Here is a 7,078-nt window from a genome sequence, read left to right on the forward strand (position 1 = left end):
TAGGGTTGGAAAGAGGGTTAGGGTTGGAAAGAGGGTTAGGGTTGGAAAGAGGGTTAGGGTTAGGGTTGGAAAGAGGGTTAGGGTTAGGATTGGAAAGAGGGTTAGGGTTGGAATTAGGGTTAAGTTGGAATTAGGGTTAGAATTAGGGTTAGGGTTGGAATTAGGGTTAGCGTTGTAATTAGGGTTAGGCTTGTGGTTAGGGATGTGTTGGGGTTAGGGCTGTGGTTAGGGGTGTGTTGCGGTTAGGGTTGGAGTTAGAATTGAGGGGTTTCCACTGTTTAGGCACATCAGGGGGTCGCCAAACGCGACATGGTGCAACCATTGATTCCAGCCAATTTTGCGTTCAAAAAGTCAAATGGTGCTCCCTCCCTTCCAAGCCCTGACGTGTGCCCAAACAGTGGTTTACCCCAACATATGAGGTATCAGCGTACTCAGGAAAAACTGCACAACAACTTTTGGGGACTAATTTCTTGTGTTACCCTTGAGAAAATAAAAAATTGGGGGCTAAAAAATTATTTTTGTGGAAAAAAATGATTTTTTCATTTTCACGTCTCTGCATTATAAACTTCTGTGAAGCACTTGGGGGGTTCAAAGTGCTCACAACACATCTTACATACGTTCCTTGGAAGGTCTAGTTTCCAAAATGGGGTCACTTGTGGGGGGTTTCCACTGTTTAGGCACATCAGGGGCTCTGCAAACGTAATGACGACTGCAGACTATTCCATCAAAGTCTGCATTTCAAAACGTCACTACTTCCATTCCGAGCCTTGACGTGTGCCCAAACAATGGTTCCCCCCCACATATGGGGTACCAGCGTACTCAGGACAAACTGGACAACAACTTTTGGGGTCCAATTTCTCCTGTTACCCTTGTGAAAATAAAAAATTGCGGGCTAAAAAATCATTTTTTGAGGAAAAAAAAGATTTTTTATTTTCACGGTTCTGCGTTATAAACTTCTGTGAAGCACTTGGGGGTTCAAAGTGCTGCTCACCACACATCTAGATAAGTTCCTTGGTGGTCTAGTTTCCAAAATGGGGTCACTTGTGGGGGGTTTCCACAGTTTAGGCACATCAGAGGCTCTGCAAACGTAACATGATGCCCGCAGACCATTCGATCAAGTCGGTATTTCAAAACGTCACTACTTCCCTTCCGAGCCCCGACGTGTGCCCAAACAATGGTCCCTCCCCACATATGGGGTATCAGCATACTCAGGACAAACTGGACAACAACTTTTGGGGTCCAATTTCTCCTGTTACCCTTGTGAAAATAAAAAATTGTGAGCTAAAAATTCATTTTTTGAGGAAAAAAAAAGATTTTTTATTTTCATGGCTCTGCGTTACAATCTTCTGTGAAGCACTTCGGGGTTCAAGGTGCTCACCACACATCTAGATAAGTTCCTTGGGGGGTCTAGTTTCCAAAATGGGGTCACTTGTGGGGGGTTTCCACAGTTTAGGTACATCAAGGGCTCTGCAAATGTAACATGATGCCCGCAGACCATTCCATCAAAGTCTGCATACCAAAACGTCACTACTTCCCTTCCGAGCCCTGACGTGTGCCCATACAGTGGTCATCCCCCACATATGGGGTATCAGCGTACTCAGGACAAACTGGACAACAACTTTTGGGGTCCAATTTCTCCTGTTACCCTTGTGAAAAAAAAATTGCGTGCTAAAATTCATTTTTTTTAGGGAAAAAAATGATTTTTTATTTTCACGGCTCTGCATTATAAACTTCTGTGAAGCACTTGGGGGTTCAAGGTGCTCACCACACATCTAGATAAGTTCCTTGGGGGGTCTAGTTTCCAAAATGCGGTCACTTGTGGGGGGTTTCTACTGTTTAGGCACACAGGGGCTCAGCAAATGTAACATGACGCCCGCAGACCATTCCATCAAAGTCAGCATTTCAAAATGTCACTAATTCCCTGCTGAGCCCCAACGTGTGCCCAAACAGTGGTTCCCCCCCACATATGGGGTACCAGCGTACTCAGGACAAACTGGACAACAACTTTTGGGGTCCAATTTATCCTAGTACCCTTGTGAAAATAAAAAATTGCCAACTAAAAAATTTTTTTTTAGGAAAAAAAAAAGATTTTTTTATTTTCACTGCTCTGCATTATAAACTTCTGTGAATCACCTGGGGGTTCAAAGTGCTCGCTATGCATCTAGATAAGTTCCTTAGGGGGTCTAGTTTCCAAAATGGGGTGATTTGTGGGGGAGCTCCAAAGTTTAGGCACACAGGGGCTCTCCAAACACGACATGGTGTCCGCTAACGATTGGAGCTAATTTTCATTTCAAAAAGTCAAATGGCGCTCATTCCCTTCTGAGCCCTGCCGTGCACCCAAACAGTGCCCCCCCCACATATGGGGTACCAGCATACTCAGGACAAACGGGACAACAACTTTTGGGGTCCAATTTCTCCTGTTACCCTTGTGAAAATAAAAAATAGCGTGCTAAAAAATCATTTTTGAGAAAAAAAAATGATTTTTTATTTTCACTGCTCTATGTTATAAACTTTTGTGAAGCACTTGGGGGTTCAAAGTGCTCACTACACATCTAGATAAGTTCCTTAAGGGGTCTAGTTTCCAAAATGGTGTCACTTGTGGGGGAGCTCCAATGTTTAGGCACACAGGGGCTCTCCAAACGCGACATGGTGTCCGATAACGATTGGAGCGAATTTTCCATTCAAAAAGTCAAATGGCGCTCCTTCCCTTCCGGGCCCTGCCGTGCACCCAAACAGTGGTTTATGACCACATATGAGGTATCGGTGTACTCAGGAGAAATTGCCCAACAAATTTTAGGATCCATTTTATCCTGTTGCCCATGTGAAAATGAAAAAACTGAGGCTAAAAGATAATTTTTGTGAAAAAAAGTACTTTTTTTTTTTTTTACGGATCAATTTGAGAAGCACCTGGGGGTTCAAAGTGATCACTATGCATCTAGATAAGTTCCTTGGGGGGTCTAGTTTCCAAAATGGGGTCACTTGTGGGGGAGCTCCAGTGTTTAGGCACACAGCGACTCTCCAAACGCGACATGGCAAGCGCTAAATATTCCAGCATATTTTCCATTCAAAAAGTCAAATGGCACTCCTTCCCTTCTGAGCCCTGCCGTGCGCACAAACAGTGGTTTTTGACCACATATGAGGTATCGGTGTACTCAGGGGAAATTGCCCAACAAATTTTAGGATCCATTTTATCCTGTTGCCCATGTGAAAATGAAGAAATTGATGCTGAAAGAAAATTTTGGTTGGAAAAATTAAAATGTCCTTTTTTTCCTTCCATGTTGCTTTAGTTCCTGTGAAACACCTAAAGGGTTAATAATCTTCTTGAATGTAGTTTTGAGTAGCTTGAGGGGTGCAGTTTTTAGAATGGTGTCACTTTTGGGTATTTTCTGCCATATAGACCCCTCAAAGTGACTTCAAATGTGAGGTGGTCCCTAAAAGAAATGGTTTTGTAAATTTTGTTGTAAAAATGAGAAATCACTGGTCAACTTTTAACCCTTATAACTTCCTAACAAAAAAATATTTTGCTTCCAAAATTGTGCTGATGTAAAGTAGACATGTGGGAAATGTTATTTAGTAACTATTTTGTGTCACATAACTCTCTAGTTTAACAGAATAAAAATTCAAAATTTGAAAATTGCGAAATTTTCAAAATTTTCGCCAAATTTCTGATTTTTTCACAAATAAACGCAAAAATTATCGATCTAAATTTACCACTAACATGAAGCCCAATATGTCACGAAAAAACAATCTCAGAATCGCTAGGATGCGTTGAAGCATTCCAGAGTTATTACCTCATAAAGGGACACTGGTCAGAATTGCAAAAAATGGCCAGGTCATTAAGGTCAAAATAGGCTGGGTCAAGAAGGGGTTAAGGATGGATTCAACATGATGCTCACTGTATCCCTCTGCTAGTAAAGCCAGAAATGAGCCCTTTTTTTCTCACTCAAGACTTTTCTTTTCAACTCCTTTGGCATGGTTAAAAGTTATTTTTACGTACCTATTACTTTTGGGATATTACTAGCACTTGTTTTGCCATCCAGCTTGTCCTAAGAGGATTGCGAACACCACAGCAGGGTTTTTTATATTTTCCTTCATTAAATAAGATTTGGTTCAGGTGATCACCTAATCAGAAGCTCATTAAGTAGAATAAGGTGTCCCCTGGTTGGAATTCAACTGACACTGGAATGGAATGGCTGTCAGACATGTAGAGAAGCTGATTTTTATAAAACTGTGCAGTGATCTCTTAATTGTTGCCAGAGCTGTATATGATATGCTTGGTTTTTCCACTGGGGTCTATGTCTCATTTTTAGCTTTCTGTTTTCTGCCCCAAGTAACTATACTCGTTTTTATAATTGTGTTGTAAAACTGTGCATGATTATTGTAGTAAAATGTATATTTTGTATATATCTTATGATCTGTTACTCCATTATTTCTGCTATTGGTGAATGTCTAGTCACATACGAAGGGATCAACATTTATTTGTCTATGAGGGGTCTTATTTGTTTAATTTAAAATGTTCACAGTTGTAGGCATGCTCTTTATATGAACTGATGCAAACCCTCAAAAAACAGTGAAATTCCTGGTTGTGATGTAGCAAAACATGAAAAATGCCAAGGCGGGTGAATACATCCACAAGCCACTGTATGGGAGAGCAAGCAGCAGAGGTGACTGGAGAGGTGAGCGGTAAGTTGCTTATTAGTTTTGGGTTTTTTTTTTACTTTTTGCTAGCCTTCTTTGGTTCTGCAAATTGGTGGCCAGCCATTTGATATTTTGCTGAATTAACATGGAGAAAATGTCAAAAAATCTGCAGTCTGGAGAATACGGATTTTTGTTAAATTTAAAAATACAATTTCACTTGAATAAATTTACCCAACTCTAGTAGCCAGTTTTCCTAAAACTTTGAACTTGCAAATTATGCTTTCAAGTGTATCTCTTGAAAAATTCAATGCATTTCCTATCTTTTTGTATCTTTTTCTTCAATGATCAAAACAGTGATTACTAAGTACCCTATGTTATTTATGTGCACTATCGTTTTTACTGGCTTATAGTTTAGTGTATGTTCATTTTGTTTCTATCTTAGGTTTTGTCTGTTTAATGCCAGTGTGAACATGCTCCTACCCGTTGCATGTATACCAATTTATACTCCAGTTCATTTCTTTCAGTTTCACACATGTAATAGAGCAAAAGGAAAAGAGTTCACCATGCTTGCTAGTATGTTAGGAAGTGGAGTACTCAGAGCCAATGGGTGCAAAATCCTGCTGGTGGAGCATAGCGAAACTTGAAGAAAACAAGGATGTAGTGCGGCACATCCATCCAATTAGATAAAAAGTTTATTTGTTGTCTGTTAAAACAAGTGGATGCATACAAATTGCAGTGCTATAACTGATGGGTTTCTCTTTATTGTAGTGCGCAAGAGGATGATGGGAGCCTCATTTTAAACTTGCAAGAACCAATCTTGATACAATGACTACACAAACAATAAAGTGCTACCTGGATCTATGAAATAGACAAATATTAAATGAGATACCAATGTATTACAATGACAATTAACATATATATAGAAAAAGATCATTTTTTAAATTCATGCCATTAGGAAATTTTGTTAATATCCAGAAAGCCTCAGGTAGGACTAGGTGTCTCCTCCCCTTTTGGGTTAGGGCACCTTTTCATGAGTGGAGAAATGTTTGTTATGTGTGAGGTTTACTATCCTTGAACTGTCATTTTATATTCACAAGCATCACATTTGCTGCCGATGTTTCTCAGAGGGTTTCATTTGTTTAAATGGGACTTGCAGAAATCAATATGCTTGCCGAGAAAACAACCTTATTCAAGTAAAATTGAATAAACTGAGTTTTCTGTAACAAATCTTTTGTATGTAAATATATCCTGAGAGTCTGTATCAGTCAGTTTTTAATCAGTCACTTGAACTTTCATGCAACTTTTTATACAAGTTACTGTATTGCAAATTTCAAAAAGGTATTCATGAATGTAAATTACTTGTTAAGATCATTCTTCAGGTTTTCTGCTTTCAACTTACAGAATTAGTTTCCTATTTTTTTCAAGATGTTACATATGTGTTTCAAATATTTTTGTAGTTTAAAGGAAATCTGTCACCCATATTTCGTGATATCATGTAAAGATATCACCCAATTGCGCGTCCCATAAGGATTCTATTAGGGCTTTTGACTCCCCCCGACCCTACACCTTTGAGGCATAAATACCTTTTTGATCTTGTTGGGGATTTATGCAAATTGCCGCGGTCCGGTCCGATGGGTGGGGCTTAGTCGCCTTCTTCCCCCATCTTCGGCTTGCTGCACGTAATCTTCATCTGTGAATAGCACAGATAACATTGGTTTCCGCGCTTGCGCATTGTAAAGGCCACCTGCGCCTGCGCAGTATGCTTTGCCCAACTGTGGGCGAAGCATATAATCGCTACTGCTTATGCGCCAGTATTTTACAGCGCGGTCTATGCCCCGGAAATCTTCACATGCATGCAGCCCTAATAGAATCCTTATGGGACGCGCAATTGGGTGATATCTTTACATGACATCACAAAATATGGGTGACAGATTCCCTTTAAGGGTATTTTCATATACATTACATTCATTTACACCAAAAAAAATCCCATACAAATGAACACAACTGATTTTCGGTTTTCTTGTATAAGTGAATAAGCTACACTTTACAGCCATAATTTTATTTACATGTACAATTCATATTTATTTATTTTCTTGCTGTAGGGTATATGCTCATTTTGTTTAGTTTTTTTTCTTATGTTTCCCTCTTGGGTTTTGTCTGTGAAATGGCCACAGTGTGAACGTGCTTTTACTCTTTGAATAAATGCTAACTTATTGTCTGGCTCATTTCTTTGGTTTTGCTGTAATTTCTTGTAGTTTGTACAAACAGGGCTCCACCTTTCTGAGTTACATATTTCATCTATACTAGCTTCCCATGGATGTGTGTCTCAGTTAGGAACCTGTCCTGCTCTGCCCTTATTCACATTCAGATCGTTTGACACTGGAGACATCCTAATCTGTACAACTTGTTGCAGTGGGATCGCGTTAATGCTTTTTTTTAT

At 39.7% G+C, this 7,078-nt stretch overlaps 1 long non-coding RNA gene across 1 annotated transcript in view; it reads left to right on the forward strand.

The window, feature by feature from the left end:
• LOC141086314 (uncharacterized) overlaps positions 1-6,108 on the forward strand; it is a 152,722-nt gene extending 146,614 nt beyond the window's left edge. The window contains exons 2-3 of the long non-coding RNA XR_012231577.1: positions 4,524-4,683; positions 5,407-6,108. This is a non-coding gene — a long non-coding RNA (uncharacterized lncRNA). The remainder of the gene's footprint in view (positions 1-4,523; positions 4,684-5,406) is intronic.
• Positions 6,109-7,078: the final 970 nt, after the last annotated feature.

This window comes from Dendrobates tinctorius, unplaced genomic scaffold (assembly GCF_039654945.1).
Source record: "Dendrobates tinctorius isolate UK_male_01 unplaced genomic scaffold, ASM3965494v1 ptg000031l, whole genome shotgun sequence".
Classification (NCBI taxonomy): Eukaryota; Metazoa; Chordata; class Amphibia; order Anura; family Dendrobatidae; genus Dendrobates; species Dendrobates tinctorius.